The following is a 25,474-nucleotide window of genomic DNA, read 5'->3' as shown; positions in this document are numbered from 1 at the left end:
TTCCTCCCCTTGAATTTGGGAGGGCTTGTGACTTCTTCAACCAATAGAATAGTGTAAGTGACACCAGGTGACTTCCAAAACTATGGCATAAAAGGCCATGCAGTTTATTTGCTGGGAAATTTGCTTTGGAGCTCTGAGCAGCCCTGTAAGTAGTCCAGCTACCTTGAGACCACCGTGCAGATTTTCCAGTTGATAGTGCCAGATGAGCCTCTCCTTCAGCCACCCCAGGCTGAGCACCAGAAGTATGAATGAAGAAACCATCTTGGAAGTAGATTCTCTGGTCCCAGGGTTCCTACCCCCAGCTGTTTGAGTCATCTCAACCCAGACATTGTGGGGCATAGAAGAACCACACTTGCTGTGCTTTTTCCAAATTCCTGACACACAAAATCCATGATGGTTATTGTTTTATGCCTATCTTAGTCCATTTGGGCTGCTATAACAATACCATACACTGGCTGGCTTATAAATAGACATTTATTTCTCATGGTTCTGAATACTAAGAGCTCCAAGATCAAGGCACCAGCAGATTCAGTGTTAATAAGAGCCCATTTCCTGGTTCCTAGATGGCTGTCGCTTTGCTTTGTCCTTCCAGGGCAGAAGGGATGAGGGGACTCCCTGGGGTCTCTTTTATAAGGGCTCCACTCTCATGACCTAATCACCTCCCAAAGCCCTTACCTCCAAAGGAGAGGGTGACTCAGCTAGAAAAAGAATGAATATCACCCAGAGGTGCATAAAGGGAACTTATATCCTCCCTTGGAGAGAAGGATAGAATGTTTTCAGTTGCATGAGGGACCATTGGGTCATGTTAAGTGGAAGCATGATTTTGCTATTGTCTTTATTTAACAGTTATGTATGGTTTTCAAAGGTGTGTATGAATGCCAAGTTGACAAGGAGTGGATTCTGGTAGCTCTTTATTGTCGATTTAGCTGCAGTGGAACTCATTTGCTAGAATTCCCTTCCCTGCATGGCTCCAGATTGGGATTGGCCAAAAGAGAAATTGGCACAAGACTGGAGAGGTGGAAGCAAAGCCGTGTTTTCTACTCTGAAAGTCACAGCTGGGTGCCAGGCACAGTGGCAGTTCATGACATTGAGTCGGCTGGCTCACTTATTGGCAGGGGCAGCACTCAGACCTGCATGAGCTCCTCCTTCATCTGCTCTAAGTCTTGGGCTAGGTGCATGTGTAGCTCCATGGTTAAGGGCTCTAGCTTCTGCAGATCACCTGCATCAAGATTAGAGATGGTTAGACAGACTTGGCATCCAGTTTATCCCTGTGTATTCCAATTTGCCCTTGACTTCCCAAACTTTGCACCTCACTTTCCTTCTTGATTGCAGGGTTGGCTGATCTGTCGTGACTTTGGGCCCAACACCAGGCACAGAGGCAATGCGTTGCATAGAGTACTTCACTGGTTTCCACAGTTTTGTAAGGTCTACTCCTTGCTATAAATTCCTTGTTCTACCTTACTCACAGTGACTCTGCTTCTCCGAGCAAACCCTGATGATATATCCCATCAAAAAGATTGGGAGGATGTTAGCTCTGGAAGCTGCCTTAGAGTTCATTTGGCCCACTTCTCATTTTATAAATGGGGAAACTGAGGCCCCAAATGTGACTTTCCCGAGTGGCACATAAATAATGAGTGCTTGAACCAGTTTGCTAACCTGCTCTGTGACCTAAGTATTTGGCAGATTTCTCTTTGACTTATGGAATTGTGACTGGCCTGCTATACCAGGCTGTATTATCTACAACAAGCACTTAATTGAGCCCCGTCAGGCATTTTGTGAGATGTTTTGCATAGATTACCTCATTTAATCCACATGCCTTCCAGAAGATATCCTAAATTTGAATTATTTCTCTCTACTCTCTATCTCCACCACCACAAAATGTCCAGTCCCCATCAGCTCTCACGTGGACAGCTGTCTCCTGACAGGCCTCTCTCCACCACTGCTCATTGACAGTCTCTTCTCTACATGGCAAACAGGGATGCTTTCAAACCCGCTTCCACAGATCATGCTCCTCTCTGAAACTGCTGGAAACTTCGTCAGTGGTCTCCCATTGTCGTTGGAAGAAAATTTATCTGGCCTACAAAGTCCTGTAAGATCTGGCCATCTTCCCTCACCTTCAGTCACACCCCTACCTTGCTCACCACACCCCAGCTACACTGACCTTCCCTCTATTCCTAAAACATGCCCAGCTACTTCTTGCTGTAGGTTCTGAAGTCTCTCCTCTGCATAGAATGACATTATCATATTCTCCCCCATCTTCCCAGGGCTGCTCCTTCCTAACAAATGTCTTTTCCTCTGAGACGTCTTCTCCAACACTCCTATTTCATCCTTCCCTGCAGTCACTCCTTAGCCCTGTTTTATTTCCTTCACAGCATTCACTTGCTTATTTGTTAATTTTCTCTCTCTCCTATCTAGAAAGAATCTCCACAAGCACAGGGTCTTAACTGTCTGATTCACTAAGATGTCCCTGGTGTCCAGCAGGTACTCAGTAAATATTTAAGTGAACAAACCTATACAGTACCTACTGTTACTCTCCCCATTTTAAGGTGAGGAAACAGAGTCCCTGAGAATGCTGAATTCCAACTTGTGGAGGCAATGAAGCTGTCTAAAGTAGGATGCCTAATGGTCGAGAGCTCAGGCTGTGGGGTCAGGCAGACCTGTGTTGTAATTCAGTAAAATGTGTCATAGGATACTAGAACTACAAGGAACCTTTGATAATCAGCTAGTTCCCTGCCTAATCATTATAAGTAAAGTTAATCAGTCAGCAACCATTTCTTGAGTTCTTACAGTGTGTATTGCTAAGGTAACAGAAATTGCTCCCCCAAACAGGGCAGACATTAAAGATCACTCATTTATCACATCCTGGGAATTTCCATTTTATCTGATTTTCCTTCAGCAGCGCTCAACTTTTTAAAATGTTTTTTCTAATTTTTTTAATATTTAAATTCAATTAATTAACATATATATTATTAGTTTCAGAGGTGGAGGTCAGTGCTTCATCAGTCTTATACCCAGTGTTCATTATATCACGTGCCCTCCTTAATGTCCATCACCCAGTTTCCCCATCCCCCACCCCCCTCTCCTCCAGCAACCCTCAGTTTGTTTCCTATGATTAAGAGTTTCTTATGGTTTGTCTCCCTCTCTGATTTCATCTTGTTTTATTTTTTCCTCTCTTCCCCTATGATCCTCTGTTTTGTTTCTTAAATTCCACATATGCGTGAGAGCATATGATACTTGTCTTTCTCTGATTGACTTATTTTGCTTAGCATAATACCCTCTAGTTCCATCCATGTCATTGCAAATGGCAAGATTTTTTTTTTGATGGCTGAGTCGTGTTCCATTGTATATATATACCAGATCTTATGTATCCATTCATCTGTTGATGGACATCTGAGTAGCCCTCAATTTTTTAGTTTCAAGAATTTGACTACATTTTAGGCCCTCCTACCTTTGTTTTTTCCCATTATCTCTTTTGCCTTCAAGAATCTATACCTGAAGGGCGCCTGGGTGGCTCAGTCGTTAAGCGTCTGCCTTCGGCTCAGGTCATGATCCCAGGGTCCTGGGATCGAGCCCCTCATTGGGGCTCCCTGCTCTGCAGGGAGCCTAATTCTCCCTTTCCCATTCCCCCTGCTTGTATTCCCTCTCTCTGGTCTCTCTGTCAAATAAATAAATAAAATCTTAAAAAAATTAAAAAAGAATCTATACCTGCGGTTTCATTTCTGTTCTAAAACAAGAACAAGGGACACATTTTAAGAAAACAATTTTTAGACACATGCAAAGGAACAATAGCATCTGATAGCATCTGTTAGACTACCATAGACCTGGAAGAAACCTTCCAGATCATCTTCTGCAGAACCCCACTTAACAGAAAAAGAAGCTGAGACCCAATGGGTGCAGATGACTTCTCCAAGACAGAGTTAGCACTAGATATCCTTTACCCTGCCTTTAGGACTCTTCCCACCACATCACACTGTCTTCCTTCCACCTCCTTAGCAAACCAGGATTGTTTGGGTAAATAGCAGCAGACCTATTAATCAGACCTGAGGGTTCAGTCTGCATATACAGAGAGCTGGGTGATAGGTTGCTCAGTATAACTGGGCCCTTAGAAACCACTCTTAGAGGGATACCTGGGTGGCTCAGCCAGTTAAACATCTGATTCTTGATTTCGGTTCAAGTCATGATCTGAGGGTTGTGAGACTGAGCCCTGTGATGGGCTCTGCACTGGCCATGGAGCCTGCTTAAGATTCTCTCTCTCCCTCTGCCTCTGACCCTCCCCACCCTCCCCCCAACTCTAGCGTGCAAGAGTGTGTGCACTCTCTCTCTAAAAATAAAAAAAAAAGGAAACCATTCTTAGAAAGCAAAGAATCTTACCTCATCACCTCATTTGCAGATAATTGTGGATACAGAGGGAAAAGGAAATGTTAATTGACTGTCCACTTTGATACTGTTAGCTAGACACAGAGTAAGGCTAGAACCCAGGCCTCTGACTTCACAGATCAGTACTTATTGCATCATGCTGAAGCCTTGGCAGGTAAAACACAGAAACACAGTGAGCCCCAGGAAAGAGTGTTGAATAACAGTATCTTCCAGCAAGGAAATCAGGAAATTCTGTTTTCTTCTTAGAATTAAAATCTATCATGGTAACTCTCTACAGGAAAAACAAAAGCATAACAAAATTTCTTTATCATTGTAGGGCTTTTGTGAGAATTAATGAGATACATATATGAAGGTCCTTACCATTGGGCTTGGAAAATTCTTTTAGCTTTCCTTCACCTGTTTGTTGTGGCATTGAGTTAAAACTTGCCAGTGCTGTACTACTTAAACCCAAGAATTCTCCATTTCTCATTCTAGAGGTAAGTTTTCTGTACCTCTTAGTAAGCTATGGTGAAACTCCAGGGGGAATAATTCATAGTATATTCTAGGTGAATAGTGCCCCCTACAGTTGTACAGTATGTGGCTCTTTATACTGTGGTGGGGCAGCAAATACAGACAGTCTGTAACTTAACAATGGTTCAACTTATAACTACGATTTTACAACGTGCAAAAGCAATACACACTCAGGAAAAACCGTACTTTGAACTTTGAGTTTTGGTCTTTCTTCAGGCTAGCAATATGGGGGGATGATCCTCTCTCATGATGTTGGGCAGTGGCAGCAAGTCACAGCTTACGAGGGTAAACAACCCATATACTTACAACCATTCTGTACCCATACAAGCATTCTATTTTTCACTTTCAGTATGGTATTCAATTATGTGAGATAATTCAGCATTTATTATAAAATAGGAATAGGCTTTGTGTTAGATGATTTTGCCCAACTGTAGGCTAATATAAGTATTCTGACAACCTTGAAGATAGGCAAGGCTAAGCCATGATGTTTAGTAGATTAAATGCATTTTTGACTTAATGATATTTTCAACTTATGATGGGTTTATCAGCATGTAACCCCATCACAAGTCAAGGAAGATCTGTAATAATGAAAGTTTACATACACTAAGTTAAATGATACTCTAAAAGGTAAGGACTGTTGTTATGTCTATTTATCAGTGATAGAAATGAGGATTTGGAGGGAATAAGGCACTTGCCCAAGGTTACAGTACAGGTGGAGTTAGGAATATTTACAAATAGACCTGCAAATAGAGCAAGCAAATTAGAGCCAGAAAGATCTGATTGAACTTTGTGCTTGACAGTTTACTAGGTGTGCAGTGCTGACCAACTCAATCTTTCTGAGTCTCAGTGTTCATATCTTTAAAATGGGATAATAGAAATTATGGAAGACATTGTTGATTGTTGAGCCAGTAGCTTCCCCCAGCCCCTATGTGCCCAATCCAAACCTTTCTTCCTTCCTAACAACAATGTATCAGGATATCAAGTGCTTTCTTAAGAAGAGGAGCTTTCTGAAAGTACCCAGCTTTTCTTACTCCAGCTTTTGGATGTTGTGTGAGGATGTGATAACTGGAAGTGTTGCTGTCATACCAACAAGGATTTGGGTCAAATGCTGAAGATGAATATATGATTAAATTTAATGTGTCAACTTGATTGGGCTACAGTGTGTTTAGGTATTTGGTTAAATATTATTCTGAGTGTTTCTGTGAGGATTTTTGGATGTGTTTAACAATTAAATCAGTAGACTGTGTAAAGCAGATTGCTCTCCCTAATGTGAGTGGGCCTCATCCAATCAGTTGAAGACCTAAATAGAATAAAAAGGCCAGCCCTCCCCTGAAATGGGGAAATTCCTCCTGCCTTCCTGCCTTCAAGCTGGTGCATTGTTTTGTTTCTGCCTTTGGACACTAACTGAACTATTGGTTCTTTCCTGGGTCTTGAGCCTGCCAGCCTTCAGACTGAAACTACACCATCAGCTCTCTTGGGTCTCCAGCTTACCAACTTACCCTGCAGATCTTGGGACTAGTCAGCCTCCATACCCAATTTGTTATAATAAGTCTCCTTAAATATATGTGTGTACATAGGTATGTGTTGTATGTGTGCATAAGTGTATATGTATGTGTGTGTGTATCTGTATATATATCCTATTGGTTCTGTTTTTCTGAAGAACCCTAATACGATGAGAGAGCAGAGAGACAGAAAGCACTTGGGTTCTTGCAGATATGACTGGAGCTACTGAGTTAATCAACCCCAGTAATCTTTGGTTACTTGTGGTTGAGATAATACAGTTTTCTTCTTGTTTACATCAGTTTTAGTTGGGTTTCCTATGTCTTGCACCAGGAGGCATCATAACTGACCCAGCAACCAAGCAGTAGGATCTTTGTGAAAATTCAGTGGTGGTCAGTAAATACTACTTTTCTTCTCAGCATCTAAGTTATAGTACAAGACTCTTTTGTTAATAATGATAATCCCTTAAGTGGTATAGTCTTCTGTCTGCCACAGAATGCTTCCATAGGCATTCTTCTACTAGGCTGAATTTCATGAAGATTGAGACACATTTGATTTATCTCTAGCTTTAGCTCCTAACATAGTTGTTGAATGTTTTTTAGACCCTATCTTTTAATGAATTAGTTCTTCCTTAATGTTCACTTGGAAGTAATCATGTAGGAACTGGGCAAGGTAAACTTGACACAATTCTAGATGTGTACCTTGTAGTATAGTTGTTGGTTATAGAACAGCTCAATTTAGTTCTCCAATGGGCAAACCTTATGTTGAAAGTGATGTGCTCATATATTAACTACCATTATGTGAAACCTATGCTGTATTGAAGGTATCATTAACTGAACAACTCATCATATGGACAGTCCCTGACTGTTAGGATTGCCACCAAGGACACAGTTAGGTTGCTTGGAGGGTCTTGGGTAACCCAGGACTCTAGGAAGAGCAATAGAAAATGCTAGATGAGATTCTAAAAAGTAAACAAGAATTTTAAGGATAGCCATCACCAAGTTGCCTCTGCTTGCTGGGGGATATGTTCTATATTACCAGCAACCAGAAACAAGAAAGGGAGAGAAAAGGAAGAGCCCTAAGAGAGCTAATATTATGTATGTGTTGGGGGAATCGGATATGGAGTGGAAGGAGGTTATCAAGGAAAGGGAAGCCTATGGCTTTTTTATCTTTGGGCTTCTTCTAAGAGGAAGAGCCTTTTTAGGGAATAGTCAACTCTTCACCATGACTCTTCTGTAGACTTTGTGAATGAAGGGAATCCTTGACCAAGGAAGCCTTCTTTGTGGTCAGAAAGCCTGTGAGGAAGAGATTAATCATATCTCAACAGCTGTTCCCTAATTTAATCTCTAGAGATTGTAGAATCTAGAAGGTCAGGTATATGGCTCAGGATACTGTATTTTCCATCAAGTACCCCAGGTGATGGTGTTGGTAATTTTTCAGACCCTACCTTATTATGATATGGGGACATCTGAGCTAGGCACCATATTTTGAGGAGACCCCTGGCAGGTAATTACTGTGGCCTAAAATATCTTTGTCAGGCTTTTATTTGTGAGGGTCAGGCATGTAGGTGGGAGAAAGTGGGTCTAGAGAACATGATGCTCAGGTCTTCTCTTCGGGGGGGTCCTTGTGGTCCCCTCTGGGGATCTAACCTTGAACAAAATGCTTGTACAATGTCAGGGCTGCTTCTAGCCCAGTTTCTATGAGAACTAGTAAAGTATCACCTTCTGGTGGACACTACCTGTGGGGTTGATGGCTTGGGGAGAGGAAGAAGGCTAGATTTTAGCCCCACTTACCCACAGTGGGCACATCTGAATACTGTACAGTTTGCTCAAGCATACAGGATGGCCTTACATTATGTGAGGATCATAATAATCTGAGGATTAATAAAAAAATAAAAAAATAAATATAAATAGCTCTTGGGGGGGTCCCCAGTGGAGCTCTAAATAAACAGCCCCCTTTTCCCGACTTGTTTGAAACAAGTTGAATAAATAAGTAAATAAGTAAATAAATAAATAAATAAATAAATAAGGCCAAAATATCACCCTAACTAGTGAGAGAAGCTAGGCTGATCGGTAGATGCTACTGCTTGAGTGCAGAAAAGTAGCTGCCTTGTATTCACTGGCTAACGTATGCCAGGTGCTAACCTGACACTATTTCTACCTCCCTTACCCCCCAAAAACTTGAGGGAGTGAATATTAGGTTCCCCATTCTGTAGATAAGGAAACTGAGTTAGGAAGTAGGAGGAGCATTCAAACCCAGGCCTGACCAGTCCCTACCCTTCCAACTTCTTCTTACTGGCCACGGCAACTTCTGGAGAACCAGCTGAACTTCTACAGGCAGAACCCGATTTAATCAGCCACCCATTCTTAGGAGATTTCCAGAACTATCCCCTGCAGAGCTTTCTCCTTTCCCCAACACTCTCCTTTGGCACAAGCCAAAAAGTCCTGGCTCCTCCAGAAGATGCAGAAATGTGAAAGGCCTCTAGTGCTCCGGTTCCAGGTCATTCTTCATTGCCCCTGGGAGCACTAGGTCTGATGCCAGCACGGATGTACTATTTTGAAACTAAATGCATTTCTCAGAAAACGCAGGCATAGTGCCATTTCAAGGATATATTTTATATCATCACACAGGTCCATGGTCCCACAGTGCAATATCACTGCTGCTGTTTAATCTGGGCCCTACCGCCTATGGAGAAGAGTCGCTTTGTTTAGCCACGGGAGCATGTTGGGAAAACCACACTCATAGACCCGAAGGGCTATTTTGCTCTCATGACTTCTTCCATCATCACAGATATGGCTTTCCATGGGATAGTTCTTGTCTTAGGTAAGCTTCCTCGGAAGCAGAGCCTGAGATGAGTTGTGTTCAAGTGATTTATGGAGTGATTTCAAGGAGAAACCATACAGGACAGGGAAGGGGGGCTAAGCAAGAATTTGGCTTTGGCTTAATCCCATGGGGAGCTCTGGAGCAACAAATTGCACCACAGGGTTAGTGTTGCCTTAAGGTTAGGAGGGCTGGCCTTTTGTGCCTCTGAGACAGTCAGCTATTGGCCACTGGTTGTGGAGGCCACATGAATGTGTACATGTGCACGTAGCCTCCGGGTCAAGGTGGCTCCCTCTTGGCCAAGGGCAATTCTTCAGAGAAGGGGGTAGCTGTCCATTGGATTAGCCAACTTCCCAGCAGCTCGGGGAAACTGCCTGGTGCGCTGGCTGGTAAAGGGATCTAGGCAGGGCACCAACACCAGTTCTGAATCACAAGACACAAAAATCATTTGAATCTGAGTATTGGTTCATTAATCTCAGAGTTCCCAAAGATTATGCCTCATTATGTATTTCTCTCTAAACATGTAATCGGTGAATAAACCAAGGCAAAAACTACATAGTAAATAGTCTTACACTTCCAAGTAGCTGTGACTAAAGATGATGTTCAAGCAACAGTCACCCTATTTTGACATTCAGCTGACCTGCTGAAATATGTAACCAGTACTGCTACAGCATAAATTCCATTTGGTATTCATTTGCAGGACCAATCATACTGCATATAGTCAGTCTTACAGTATGACCAATAGGTGGCACCAGAAACACCCACACTTATTCCAACTAATTGATGCGTTATGTATGTATTTGCTCAAATTTCAATTCCTCTCCACTTAGGTTTTTCATGTTGAAAAGACACTCATAGCATTAAGTCCAAACCAAAACTTGGTAACTTACGGCTTCCCATTTGCTAGTTGACCTCTTGCTTGGAGGGTTATTTGAGTGTTAAAAAAAATAGGGTGATAGGGCCAGTGAATTCAGAAAGAAAACATCTATTCATTAGCAAAAGGAAGGAAAAAAGACTGGAGCCCTGCATCCTTTTCCTTCAAGGTCTTTTGAGTGTATAAATGCTGAAGATTATTAGGAAATATTTGAATAACAGGATAAAAAAGTCAAGGATACTGTCTCCAAAACATGAACTTTATTCCCCACTGAAAACAGGCTTGGATTGTAACCAAGTTGTTCAAGGATTGCCCTGGCCAGTATCTGACTGCAGGGTTCCACTCCGGGAAAGGCCTCTGAGACTGGCTACCATTTGCAAGTGTGTTTCTTTTGAAGTTTGGACTTTATTGTTGGTGGGGGGAAGTCAAGAGGGGGAGGGGGTGCTGCATCTTCCAATTTTTTTCAACAGTCCAGCATTGCACTCTTTTTCCTACATAAGGCTATTCGAAGGAGCAGAACGGACAGAGGAAAAAGTGCTAAACTGAGCAGTAAGCCATGATATACTGAACTGAGCATTAGGCTACTTTCACGATTTGATCTTCCACCCACATTAGAAATGAGGATACTGAGTCTCAGGAAGGTCATCTAGGTCTGGCCAGGACCTCAGTCCAGTTCCTCTGACCGGTTGCAAGGCCCAGCTAAATCTAGACATGCCATGAGCTCACCCTGCAGATTTGGACAAACCATTTCACCTTACTGGGCTTGCACTTCGTGTATAACACGGGAGGCTGATCTGCCTGGCCCCAAAACACCTTCCAGCTACAAACCGCGATACTGAATAGTACGTGTAGAGCGCAGTGTCTTGTGTACTGATTGGGGCTGGAGGTGTGGCTTGGCACCACAGTCAGTAGGAAGGGAGGGTAGAGCTCACTTTGATAGTGTTCCAAAGTGGAAGGTGACACGGCTATTATACAATGCGTTAAACAGTCTGGTTCTTGTATTTTGGGGGAAAAGTAAATACCAGGTCCTGATTAGCGTTTCCTATACCTGTCGTCAGCTTGTGATACTGTAAACACCGTGCCTCTGGGAGCTTGCCTTTCCAAATGAAATGATCCTCGGGTTTGGAATGCCTCTTTTCATGGCATGCTCTTCTGCCATGCATGCCACACATTATTTTCACTGCCCTTCTCTGAACCTTTACTATTTTTGCTTTGCATTTTTGACAGCAAGACTGATTAAAGGGAGATTTTGTTTTTATTTTACTTAAAATGTTCTTCCAAAGGATACATATGGATTCCTTGCTCATACACCTCTCTGTTTTGTGAATAGGAAAAGTCAAGAAAGAGGAAGAGAAGAAACTAACCTGAATGGAGTGCCTACAATGTGTCAGGCTCTCTACTATGTCCACTTGAGAGCTGATCTGTCTTCATCCTCTGGGATGGGAGGCAGTGTGGTGTAATGGCTATGTGCCCCAGCCCTGGCGTCAGACAGACCTGTCTTCTCATCAGGATGCCGTGCACCCCTGGGCAACCTGTGTAACCTGTCAAAGCTTTGGCTTCCTCAATGAGACAACATCCACAAAGTACGTAGGATTAGCCCAAAGTAAGTAATCCATGAATGTAAGCAAACACCATGACTAACACCCCGAAGGGCAGATCTCACACCACTTCACACTAGATCAAAACAAAATAAAACAAAAAAGCAAAAAAACACTGAGGTTCTAGGAAGTTAAGTACAAGTTTTTCGAACCCATAGTGATCTGACATTGCTGCAGTTATCCGTTGTTTCTTCTCCCCTACACCCCTCTTTACCCACAAAACTGCCCTACTCTCCATCCCACATTGTTTGGCTAGAACAGACCTGAACAGTGGCCAGTGTGTGAGCTCTGGAGCCAAATGGCTTGGTTCAAATCTCAGCTCTATCACTTATTTGCTATGTCGTTCTGGACAGACTCCTTAACCTTTCTGTGCCTTAGTATTTTTGTCTATCACATGGGGATAATAAAAGTTATTATAAAGACTAAGTAAGCTAATACAAATGAAATGCTAATAACATTGCTTCACACTCTAAGTGCTCAACAAGTATAAAGTATTACTACTTATCTTACCTTATCTGTCTCCTAGGTGTGGGCGCATGATTCAGATCCCACCAGAGTGTCCTGTCTTCTTGTTTACCATGACTGGTCTAGGGCAAGGTCAGCACAATTTTTCTGTAAAGAGCAGATAGCAATACTTTAGGTTTTGTGGGCCAATCTGGTCTCCGTTACCACTACTCCACTTCTGTTGTAGAGGAAAATAGACATAAACAATATGTAAATGAATGGCTGCGGTGTGTCTAGTAAAACTGAAATTTATGGGCACTAAAATTTGAATTTCATATAATTTACAGGTATTAGAAAATGTTATTTTTCTTTTGTGCTTTTTTCCCCCCATTTAAAAATGACAACAGCATTTTGGACACACTGTCCAAAAGCAGGAGGTAGGCTGGATTTGCCCTGTGGGTCATAGTTTGTTGACTCCTAGTCCAAGGAAGGGGCACATGACCCACAAAAGGCCAAAGTCATGCCTGAGATTTAAAACGTGGACACTGGGAGAGAACATGTGCCTCTTCCTTTTGGATCATGATTTCCATGGCTGTCTTCCTTCCCACATGGTGAGAGGCTGTTTGTGGCAGGAGAGAATGAGGCCAACAGCAAAGAGAATTAGAGCTAAGCAGAGCCAGCTAAGAGAGAGAGAAAAAGAGCCCTGAAAACCTCCTTTGAGCCTCAAGGTCTAGCCACCACTACGAATTCCATGAGCCAGTGAATTCCTTTTATTTTTCTTCTAATCAACTTTGAGTCAGGTTTTGATCACCTCTACAGCGAGAGAGCTCTGAGAGAGACGTGTGGGCTTGTTTTCCTCACCCTGCGCAATACTGCCTTACACAATTCTTTAGAAAAAGGCAATCCTAGCATGCATTCTGTACTCATCACAGACCACACAGTTGGGTAAGTGCTTTCACGTGTGAAAACCACTACTTCTTACTGCAACCCTCTACGGTTGGCATTATTATCCTCATTTTACCAAGAACACAGACCCATCTGATGGCAGTAGATCCACAGATGGCTTGTTCAGATGCAAAGTGCATGGAGTGGTTTGAAGGGAATTTTAAGCGGGGAAGGAATGAGTGGTTCAGGTCTCTTTTCTCACCCACTTCACTCCCCAGGAAAGAATGATGAAGAGTGAATTTTGTCAGGACACACTTAATCCGTTTTCTGGGAAAGAGAGCTTGTCCGGATCAGGAATCCCCACTGTTCCCTCTGTCCGTTCTGGGCACCGGGGAGTGGTGGTCCTAGAGTTCTTGCCCAGTGGCCCAGCCGGCCGAGAGGATGGGAAGCTGAGACACACTGATGAACAGCCTGGGTTAATCCAGGCTGCAGTTTACAACTCCCTCGCAGGGCTGACCCAGGATTTCCTTCAGAAGTATCACTTCACGGCAGCTGGCTGGCTTGACTTTGCCAACTGCTTGACCCCTAGCTGCACAGGAAGCTTCTGCAGGTAGAACGTGGCCTGCCTGAGGAGCCGAGACACCCTAAGCTCCTGAGGAGCAGAGACACCTTGAGCTCCTGAGGACAGAACAGAAAGGCTTGTACAAACAGGGTTTACCTGATGGAGGCTGAGAAAAGAGCCAGGGAAAACTAATCCTCCACCGCCATCCACTAAGCCTCACCTTGATGGATCAGCCCTTGAAGTTTTGGATTGAGGACAAAGAACTACCATATTAATAGCTACGACTTATGGGACAACTACTGTACCTCTTTCCATTTCTTATGAAAGTAGCTGCCATTGTTTTTTGAGCAATCGCTCTGTGCTAGGCACTTCACTTATGTGATTCTTAGTCATCTTAACACCCCTACAAAGTAGACAAGAAATAGTACCTGCTCTTTTATGGACAAGGTAACTGAGATGACTAGAGGTTAAGAAATGATGAACACGAGGAAGGGAGGGGAGCTTGTACCCAATCAGTCTCTACTTCACTCCCCCTGCCAATGGGGATGAGGGATTAAATGAGAAGAGGGGGGCAATTCTTTCCCAGCCCTCAGTAGTTGGTCAGGAGGTCAGGAGGGGTCAAGCCACCCGAATAGAAATGGGGCTTGAGGCGTGAGTCCCTCCTGAGGCTCTGGGCCTCTTTGAAGGCAGGGATGATTGTTATTTTGTGTTTCCCTGGTGTACCCTCAGCATAACTCATCCTTGGCCCTGAGCCAGGGCACAAAAAAAAAGTGTTTGTTGAATGAATGAGTAAATGAGTCCAAGTGTCTGCTTTCTGTAAAACAGGAAATGGCTGAGGGGACCCTGACTCGATGAGGTCTTCTCTTTGTTTAAGTTGCTTTCGAGAACTCTAAGAAGTCAGGGGGGCTCTTAGGGTCATCCATGCTACTGTTCGGTGCGGTGGAGTAGAAATTTACCCAATTTCACAGGTCATTTCATGGGCAGTGATTAACCTAAGGACACTGAGGTGGCCTGCAAGAGTCTACGCATCTTTCAAAAACACCTCCTACTAGACTGCTGAAGAATACTTCGGAGCAGGAAAAAGGTCTGATTCCACAAACTTTCTGTAGGCCTTTTTTTTTTCTTCTGAAACTTAATAAGGCAGTGTTCAAGTCAAGTGCTGGATGCTGAAAAAGTTAAGCAGAGACCTCTAGCAGGCAAGTCTTTCCAATAGGGAAAGGATACAGGAGGGAAAATTTAGGCAAAAAGGTCAAAAATTGGTACTTTGACTATTTTCTGCCTAGCAGGTGAGCCCTGAACCAAATTCCCCTTTGCTTGCTCTTTGGGGCAAGGCTGAGTTAGCAAGCTATAAATTCCACTAGTGTAAGTGTGAGGAATATGGAGATGAATGTGGGGAAGTCTTCGTTCCAGAGGAAAGGGCATGACAGTGGGCCAGCTGGAGATGGAAGACAGAACATATCCCAAGCGCGAGCCAACGGAGATTTGAAATTAGAATCTGGGCTCAACCTGCATCTAGGTTTTAAGAACTCTGTAAGTGGATAGGGCTGTCAAGTAGTTGGAGGAAATTTTCTAGAGACCTGAAGTGACACAGCATTAATTGGCCAAGAAAAATGATCAGCATAGTTATCTGATCATTTGAGTCAATGTATCTTCTTGGCAAAGAGGAGCATTTGTGCAGGGCTCTAGGAGCTGGAGGGGAAAGGGCAACCGAAGAGGAGAGCCCTGTGAAGGTGAGCAGGAGGAGGTCAGCTGGTGCCTAGAGAAGCCCATCTGGCTTTGCCATCAAAGGCAGCTTGATGGAGACGGGTTGTCTAAACAACGTGCCAAATTTCTGGTGGGTTGTGGATGACGCCCTCCCATAGAACTCATGACCTGGGATCCAGGCCTGGAGCTTACTTTGGAACTTGCTCTGGAGGATCATTTTTATTGGGAAGTGTGGTTTGGAATGTAAAACTGTTGAGAACTCTATCTTTGAAGATCAATGTTTGCTGGCACAAACTAAGGCGCTTTGGGTTCTTGGATATTGCCTCTTTCCTTACCGTGATTAGACTAGGTATAAAACAATGCCTATGTGGGAACTAGGAATTCAGGGATGATGACCCTCTTAAGGTTTGTTTGGAGTGCAGGGGTTAAAACTGTGCTCTCTTAACATGAACTCACCCGGTCATTGGGTGGGTGAACAGCAGGAAAGGTATCGCATTAATGGCCAGAAATGGGGACTCTGGACCAACTCTGCCGTTCATGTGTGAAGTTGGTCAGGCCATTGACCCTCTTCATGTCTCATTTTCCTTACTTTTAACGTGGAGATACTACTATCTTCTTGTCAAAGTGAAATAAAGTAATAAGTGACCAAGTGCTTTTTTAAGTATAAAAATCGATTCGACTGCATTATATGAAAAAGGCCCGAGAGTCTGCATTTAAATCCCAGTTCTGTGATTTGCCACCTGTATAATCTTAGACATACTTCTTAACTGTCAGTGCCTTGATTCCCTGATCTCTAAGCACCTCTCTCAGAAAGGTGTTGTGGAGATAGAATAATGTAGGTGAAGCACCTGGCTTATAGATGGGACTTATAAATGATACTGGTTGTGATTATGACTCTTATCAAGCAAGATAGACATGCTAAGTTTTTACACTAGTACTTAACCTGGTATATGGTACATTCTGATCATTATTATCATTATCCTTAATGTTTCTACCGGATATGAAAACCATGTAAACCATGTAGAACATTTAGAGACAGAATTTCTCTTGCCTCTCTAGAGAATGGCTGAGTAAAACAGAAGTAAATCCAGTCTACGCAGAGAGCAACCTGGCCTTTATTGGACCTAAAGCTTTTCCCACCACCCCCAGAAATCCTGTTGCATAACAGTTTTTATTTTATTCAAATGGGAACAATGAATGGACTAAAACCACTAATAGTATTTAATTCATAGGAAAAACCCAAACTGGGGATAGGCCTTTGACATGATTTCTCAGCAATAACCTAGTGGTAACCACAGCCACACAAGACTAATGTTCTGCCAGAAGCCTCAAAGCCAGGGTGGTGTCCTTTCTCTAACTCACCACAAGAGATTATACCAAAGCAGTGGGGTAGAAGGAGCCCATATTTTAAAAATTACAGGACAAAGGAACTGGAGTCCAAAATATTCATAGGCAGGATGTATAATAATCTCATAATATCCATAACTGCTAAGGGAGAACTAACAACACCAGCATGCTTTATCTGGTAAAACAAAAAGAAAATGGTAGGGAAACAAAATTGGTTAAGCTTTCTAGAAAGCTCATAAAACACCTAGATATTTCTTTTTCTAGCCCAAGGGTTTAATGGTTACATCTAAGTTTTTTTTTTTTTTTTCTGCCCATTACATTTTTTGGAGGCAGGTCTATTTTTGTGTTTAATGAGTTTCTGAAAACGTACATGAAAAGTTTAATATATGAAAATCAAGCAATAGCCTTATGTATTATGTGGGGATTTTTATCCTCAAGAGCTAAAAAAAAAAAAAGGTAATGTCCCTAGTAGATGTTATAAATGTTTTAATCTTGGATTGAAAATAGAAACCTGAATGTTAATACAATATATGTGATTGTTAAAAATGTTCAAAACACAAATTAAACATTAAATACAGGCAATAGAATTTCTTTTTTTAAATTTTATTTTATTATGTTATGTTAGTCACCATACATTACATCATTAGTTTTTGATGTAGTGTTTCATGATTCATTATTTGCGTATAACACCCAGTGGTGCATGCAATACATGCCCTCCTTAATAACCATCCCTGGGCTGACCCATCCCCCCCTAAAAACCCTCAGTTTGTTTCTCAGAGTCCATAGTCTCTCATGGTTCATCTCCCCCTCTGATTCCCCCACTTCATTTTTCCCTTCCTACTATCTTCTTCTTTTTTTAAAACATATAATGTATTATTTGTTTCAGAGGTACAGGTCTGTGATTCAACAGTCTTACACAATTCACAGCGCTCACCATAGCACATACAACCCAGTGTCCATCACCCAGCCACCCCATCCCTCCCAACCCTCACCACTCCAGCAACCCTCAGTTTGTTTCCTGAGATTAAGAGTCTCTTATGGTTTCTCTCCCTCTCTGGTTTCATCTTGTTTCATTTTTTCCTCCCTTCCCCTATGGTCCTCTGTCTTGTTTCTCAAATTCCTCATATCAGTGAGGTCATATGATACCTGTCTTTCTCTGATTGACTTATTTTGCTTAGCATAATACCCTCTAGTTCCATCCACGTTGTTGCAAATGGCAAGATTTCGATTTTTGATGGCTGCATAATATTCCATTGTATATATATACCACATCTTCTTTATCCATTCATTTGTTGACGTTGCAAATGGCAAGATTTCAATTTTTTGATGACTTCATAATATTCCATTGTATGTATATACCACATCTTCTTTATCCATTAATCTGTTGATGGACGTCTTGGCTCTTTCCATAGTTTAGCTATTGTGGACATTGCTGCTATAAACATTGGGCTGCACGTACCCCTTTGGATCATTACATTTGTATCTTTGGAGTAAATACCCAGTAGTGCAATTACTGGGTTGTAGGGTATCTCTATTTTCAACTTTTTGAGGAACCTCCATACTGTTTTCCAGAGTGGCTGCACCAGCTTCCATTCCCACCAATAGTGTAGGAGGGTTCCCCTTTCTCCACATCCTCGCCAACATCTGCTGTTTCCTGACTTGTTAATTTTAGCCATTCTGACTGGTGTGAGGTTGTATCTCATTGAGGTTTTGATTTGGATTTCCCTGATGCCGAGAGATGTTGAACACTTTTTCATGTGTCTATTGGCCATTTGGATGTCTTCTTGGCAGAAATGTCTGTTCATGTCTTCTGCCCATTTCTTGATTGGATTATTTGTTCTTTGGGTGTTGAGTTTGATAAGTTCTCTATAGATTTTTGATACTAGCCCTTTATCTGATACGTCATTTGCAAATATCTTCTCCCATTCTGTTGGTTGTCTTTGGTTTTGTTGACTGTTTCCTTTGCTGTACAAAAGCTTTTTATCTTGGTGAAGTCCCAAGAGTTCATTTTTGCCCTTGCTTCCCTTGCCTTTGGCAATGTGTCTAGGAAGAAGTTGCTGCGGCTGAGGTAGAAGAGGTTGCTGCCTGTGTTCTCCTCAAGGATTTTGATGGATTCCTGTCTCACATTTAGGTCTTTCATCCATTTTGAGTCTATTTTTGTGTGTGGTGTAAGGAAATGGTCCAGTTTCATTCTTTTGCATGTAGCTGTCCAATTTTCCTAACACCATTTGTTGAAGAGACTGTCTTTTTTCCATTGGACATTCTTTCCTGCTTTGTCCAAGATGAGTTGACCATAGAGTTGAGGGTCCATTTCTGGGCTCTCTATTCTGTTCCACTGATCTATGTGTCTGTTTTTGTGCCAGTACCATACTGTCTTAATGATTACAGCTTTGTAATAGAGCTTGAAGTCTGGAATTGTGACAGGCCATAGAATTTCTTATCTAATGTAATTTTTTACTTCAAAATTCTGCTCCTAGCCTACTTGAAATGACATTTTGCAGACATAAGATATTGATTTCGTGTTAGGAAGGAGGACTTTCTGATGGTAAATTTTCACTGGTTTGGGCAGCATATTTTGCATTGGAATGAACAGACTAATAAATGGATTATGAGGCTATCAGTTTTCTGCCAAGTTTCTATCTTGGATTAAGATGGTGGAATGATCATACAAGTAAATCTTGTTTCTTCTACCTTCCAAAGGTCTTAAAATAACATACATGATAATAAAAAGGAATTAGGGTGGGCATATTTAGCAAAAAAAAAAATTGAAAAATACAGGACACCCAGTTAAATATGGATTTCAGGTAAACAAAGAATAATTTTTTAGTAGAAATATGTCCTAAATGAAGTATTTTGGACTTACTGCATTTTATCTGGCAACCATAAAAAGAATAAATCCATAACACTGTACCATTACTAGATCATAGCTATGAAGAATTCTTGGATTGCATCAGATTGGATTTGTCTTACATTTCTACTTCTAGGTATTTACCCAATAGAAATGAAAAAATATGTCCACAGAAACATCTGTACAATAATATTCACAGCAGCTTTATTTGTAATAGTCAAAAATCTAGAAACCACCAAATGCTCATCAGTGGTCTTATGGATAAACAATTTGCATTTCTAACAAGTTCCCAGGTTTTGCTGATGCTGTCAGCTCAGGCACCATAACTGGAGAACTACTGTTCTAGAGAAATCTATAAAAAATAGATCAGAGCAGAAAGAAAACGGTTAAAAGAAACTCCCAGCTCAGAGTTAGGATGACTACAAGTCAAGAGCAGTAGGGGGCTCTGAGATACTTAATTATCGGGATCATTAATGACAATATAATTAATTATAGACCAGCATTCAGAGTAGCAAAGCCAGTCATGTCTTTGACCCCACCATCAGCACCACCATGGCCAGTAGCAGCAGAAGGCTTAAACCCTGAGATAAAACCCCTAAGAGAATATCCCTTCAAATAGTGTGGAGAGGGATAGTGATGTGGGGGGTGGGGGGAGGGATAGAGGGCTAAGAGAGATAAATAAAAAATTCCAAAATGGACTCAGAAGGAATAAAATATCTGAGTCATCTTTGCTGAGGTGAAAAATTCATTGAAGTCCAACAGTGCCAGGCAATGAGAGCAGGAGGTGAGAGCCGAGAGGGTAAGGTGTCTTCAGCCTGTCTTCTCCATGTCCAAGTCCCTGGAGTGGAGTCTCTTGGTCAAGGTCTTACCCACTTAAGTGAAGATCACAGCCACCCTGCCTTTTTGGGGAGAACCCATGGGGGGAAACGAGTCCCAGCAGCTGTAGAGGGAGCCCATGCCAGTCCCCCAAATCATAAAAATATGAATAGACAACCAGGGATTCCCAGGCATCTGGGGATCACCAGACGTCAAGACTAAGAAGGAACAAGATGAACAAACGACCAGAGGAAGCAGAAATAACTCTGGGAGCAGAGGAGAACTTGAAAGAAATACAAATTTGTGTCAGTAGGAGATTATTTGAGAGGTTATCCCATGCATCAAACAAAAACCCAAACAATCATAGCCTAAGACTGCCAGAGAAACGGAAGAAAAACTAAACATGGCCGAGTACTGTGTTGCTTACTGTTTTCCTCCTGTTTTCTTTGTAAATCATAATGGCTGAGTGCAATAAGATATGCACAAAAACTCTGAAATAGGAAAAGATGTGACCCTGCCAAAGCAGAGCTGTGGGTTGGCAGGTGGTGCAGCCATGGGATACCTCAAATTGCTCGTTAAATTGCAATTGTAGGAAATTCCCAATTCGGTGTGGGAAAGGCATTTTAGGGGTGGCATAGATAATGTGTGAAAATCGACTTGTAGAAAACTTGAATATGTGAAAGTTAAGGACCATCTGTGTCCACATTCCACTTGGCTTTCCCCAGAGCTTAGTGATATAAATCCTTCAGCTGAAATTCAAGGTCACCATAACGATAACTAATATCTATATATCACTTTACCACCTAGTTTACAAAACACTTTTACTCATTATCCTACTCAATCCTTATCCCGGGAGGCAGTGAATATCCTTATTCTACCCTTGAGGGAACAGGGGCAACCAGCAATTTTTATCTTCCTTCCAGGAAATATAGAGACTAGTCAGAAATGCAATTTTGCAAATTGTTTCCCAAAGGGTGTTCTGCATGCAGATTGTTGATCCCATAGGACAGTGGTTCTCAGACTCTAGTGAGCATCAGAATTGCCTGGATAGCTTGTAAAAAAATACAGATTGCCCCTTCCCTCCCCACCCCCCACCCCCACCCCCACCTCCCAGTTTCTGATTCAGTAGGTCCGGGGTGGAGCCTGACAATTTGCATTTCCAACAGCATTCCCAATGACACTGCTGTTGGTCCAGGGCACACACTTTGAGAACCACTACCATAAAATATTCTCTAAAGAAGGGGTTCCATGGTCAAATTCAGAGATATTTACTATGTAATAGAATACAAAATAGCTTCAGCTCTGAAAGGGAAAATGTAGGAAAAAAGAGTAGTTGTACTAAACTAATAAGATTGTGAATAATTTTTATCTAAAAGTTCTTTTTAAATGTCATGAATGTCTTCTAAACTAAAATGGAGGGGGAGGATATAATGTACTGAAAAATAAAATGAAAGATCATCTACAAATCTTAATGAAAAATTCTTAATGATTTAGGAGAAAGTTTATGATGAATGATGTGATCTTAACCATAGACCTTAAAATAGATTGATCTTTTTCTGTGTCGGGGGGTGGAGAGAGAGAGGAAGACAGTGGTTATCTTTGGATTTTGAGCATATGCATAAATTTTAGTTTCTTCTTTGGACTTTCTACAGTATGTGCATATTATTTGCACAGTCAGGAAAATAAATATGTAATTTTTTTAAAAGGTGCTTACACTCTATAGGCATCTCAATTTTAAAAAGATCCCTATTTTTTTTTTAAGACCACCTTTAAGCACTCTCTGATAAAATTACACATTTCTTATAACATAATTCATACAAAAGGCAATTTGGGGCTATTTACTAGTGCAAAAAATCAATGGGGATCAAATTACCACATTTCATTGCATAGAGGCTGTAAGGAAGGCACGTTTAAACTAGACTGTTCTTTTCTCTTCTTTTTTCTTGTTTCCCATAATAATCTAATTTCTCCTTACCTACTAGTCTTCTGTATTTTACTCAACTGTGTTTGAAAACTGCCCCAAAGTTACTGGCCAATTTTTGATATTCATACATTACAATGAACGTCTTGTTAATTTCAGGAAAAGAGGAGTAAAACCATGCCTATTGTGATACGCTGATAGGAACAACCACGTGCTAGAAGACTGTTCCTGCAGGACAAGTTCATACTATACAAGTTCCATTGCACGGAAAATATTCCCCCCGAGAGAAAGAATAGAGTTCAAAATTAGCTGAATTTCAAAACATTTCCCAGGAAGAAGACCTTCAGCGTTGCCCTGGCGGAACGGAGACAGGCCCTCTGGTTGGAGATATGTGTAACACACCGACTTACTGTGACCTAGGAAAGGCCACCAAGGATGTCTTCAATAAAGGATATGGATTTGGCATGGTTAAAATAGATCTGAAAACCAAGTCCTGTAGTGGAGTGGAATTTTCTACTTCTGGTCATGCTTACACTGATACAGGAAAAGCGTCAGGCAACCTAGAGACCAAATATAAGGTCTGTAACTATGGACTTACCTTCACCCAGAAATGGAACACAGACAATACTCTCGGAACAGAAATTTCTTTGGAGAATAAGTTGGCTGAAGGGTTGAAACTGACTCTTGATACCATATTTGTACCGAACACAGGAAAGAAGAGTGGAAAATTGAAGGCCTCTTATAAACGGGATTGTTTCAGTCTTGGCAGTAATGTTGATATAGATTTTTCTGGACCAACCATCTATGGCTAGGCTGTGTTAGCCTTTGAGGGTTGGCTTGCTGGCTATCAGATGAATTTTGACACAGCCAAATCCAAACTGTCACAGAATAATCTCACCCTGGGTTATAAGGCTGCAGACTTCTAGCTGCACACTCATGTGAATGATGGCACTGAATTTGGAGGGTCTATCTACCAGAAGGTTAATGAGAAGACTGAAACGTCAATAAATCTTGCTTGGACGGCTGGCAGTAACAATACCCATTTTGGCATCACTGCTAAATACAAGCTAGATTGTAGAACTTCTCTATCTGCTAAAGTAAATAATGCCAGCCTGATTGGACTGGGTTATACTCAGACCCTTCAACCTGGTGTCAAACTGACCCTATCAGCTTTAATCGACGGAAAGAACTTCAAAGCAGGAGGTCACAAGGTTGGGTTGGGATTTGAACTAGAAGCTTAATGTGATTTTGAGTAAAGCATTCGATTTGTCCCTGGAGGTGAAGAGAACCCACTATGTTTTGGCCTTAAAATTCTGTGAAATTTCAAAAGTGTGAACTTTTATTCTTCCAAAGAATTATAATCCTCCCCACACTGAACTCTAGAGATCGCAAGTCCATCCTAAGAGAGGTACTTGAAGGCATGCCTGGAAGTTGTCATATTTGTGCCACATTTCAGTTGAGTTCCGCAGGGTTATTTTAAATGTGTTCCTCAGCGACAATGTAGTGTCATGTTACAAAGGAAATGACCCGATCCTCCAGTTTGTACATCACGTCCTGCATGTCCCACACCACTTTTTCATGACTTTTTAATATATTGATCTCTGTGCTGTAGTGGAATCTTTGGTTTTGCATCAGAGTAAAATAAAATAAACCCATCACATTTGGAACATAAAAAAAAAAAAAAAAAAAACATTTCCCGGATAGACTCAATACAATTTTTTTTTTTTTTTTTTTTTTTTTTTTGCAATAGGTAGCTTAAATCAGATTGGGGCTGCTTAAAATGACTACCAATGGTTCTTATTTCTGTAATATGTTCATGAAAATACCCCTTCAAAAATGCAGTTAATGCATATGTTGCATACTGTTAGGTGCCCAATTTTGTCAGAGCTACAAGAAGTTCCCTACCATGAAAGAGCATCTCTCTAAATTGGTAGAGGTAAAATCCATACATAAGAAACAAAGAGACAGATGAAGGACACTATAAATGAGCAACTCAGTGAAGTTAGCCCATGAAACAAGGGCAGGAGCCATATCCCAATCATCTCCAAAGCTCTCTGGACACTGCTAACAGAGACACTACTAACAGAGAAGTGATAGTTCAGGGTGTTTGGCAGTGTAGCAATTCCTAAAGGATTTAAAAATCTCCTAAATTAAAGTGGATTTTTGTTTAGACAAGTCTTCAGTAAGGAGGCATTTCTTTTTTCCTTCTTTCTCCTACTGCTTTCAGCCCTCAGTACATTTCCTATTCCACCATGAGCTAGTGAGGGAAACAGACATGAGGGAGCATTTCCTCTAGGGAAGTCTGGTAGCTAGGATGCTCTTGGCCACCAGAGAAAACCCACTCAAGTAGACAGAATAAAAAGGAAATCCCCTATCTCACAAGATAGGAAACAGAGTGAGGACGGGTTCCAGGTGTACTGGGGTTAGTGGTTTCTGCCAATGGACCAGGTTCCTTTATCTGGCACCCACCGGCTCCCTCCTCAGGCGGGTAGCAATATGGCTGCTGCAGTCCCAGGAGGTGCTGTCCCAGATACAGACAAAGTAGAGAGCAGGGGCAGGCAAACTGTGACCCGTGGGCCAAATCCAGACCATCACCTGATTCTGTAAGTAAGGTTTTATGGGGACACATCTCTAGGAGTTCCTTTACATATTGTCTGTGGCTGCTTCCACTCTAGAACAGAAGAATTGAGTAGCTGAGACCAAGAATTTGAAAAGTTCTCCGAAAGCCAGGCCAGGCCAGACCACTGCTGTGCATCACTCACATAGCCAGTCCTGCCTCTAAGGAGCCATCCATCCATCCACCCGCCCATTGACCCGTACTTTCACAAACATTGCTGGGATACTGTGTCTCTGCATGGGTACTTTCAGCTGAGGTGCACACACACTCACACACACGCATGCACATACACACAGAGCACTATTTTAAGAGAAAGCGATCCCAGACACTTGATTCTCAGAAACTTGTTTCTGAACTGCTTGACCCTTAACATTTCTAAACCCGTTTCTTTTTTTTAAAGATTTTATTTATTTATTTGACAGAGAGAGACACAGTGAGAGAGGGAACACAAGCAGGGGGAGTGGGAGAGGGAGAAGCAGGCTTCCCGCAGAGTAGGGAGCCTGATAAGGGACTCGATCCCAGGACCCTGGGATCATGACCTGAGCCAAAGGCAGACACTTGATGACTGAGCCACCCAGGTGCCCCCAAACCCCTGTTTCTTCTTGCTCCCAGTCCTTGGACTAATCATTCTCTAACCTGTCCTCCTCCTTC

General features: G+C 41.9%; 1 pseudogene; it reads left to right on the top strand.

The window, feature by feature from the left end:
• Positions 1-25,215, top strand: part of LOC113913922 — a 30,623-nt pseudogene extending 5,408 nt beyond the window's left edge.
• Positions 25,216-25,474: the final 259 nt, after the last annotated feature.

Source organism: Zalophus californianus, chromosome 11 (genome assembly GCF_009762305.2).
Source record: "Zalophus californianus isolate mZalCal1 chromosome 11, mZalCal1.pri.v2, whole genome shotgun sequence".
Lineage (NCBI taxonomy): Eukaryota > Metazoa > Chordata > Mammalia > Carnivora > Otariidae > Zalophus > Zalophus californianus.
Note: the sequence above shows the minus strand (reverse complement) of the source record. Positions and strands in the feature narration are given on the sequence as shown.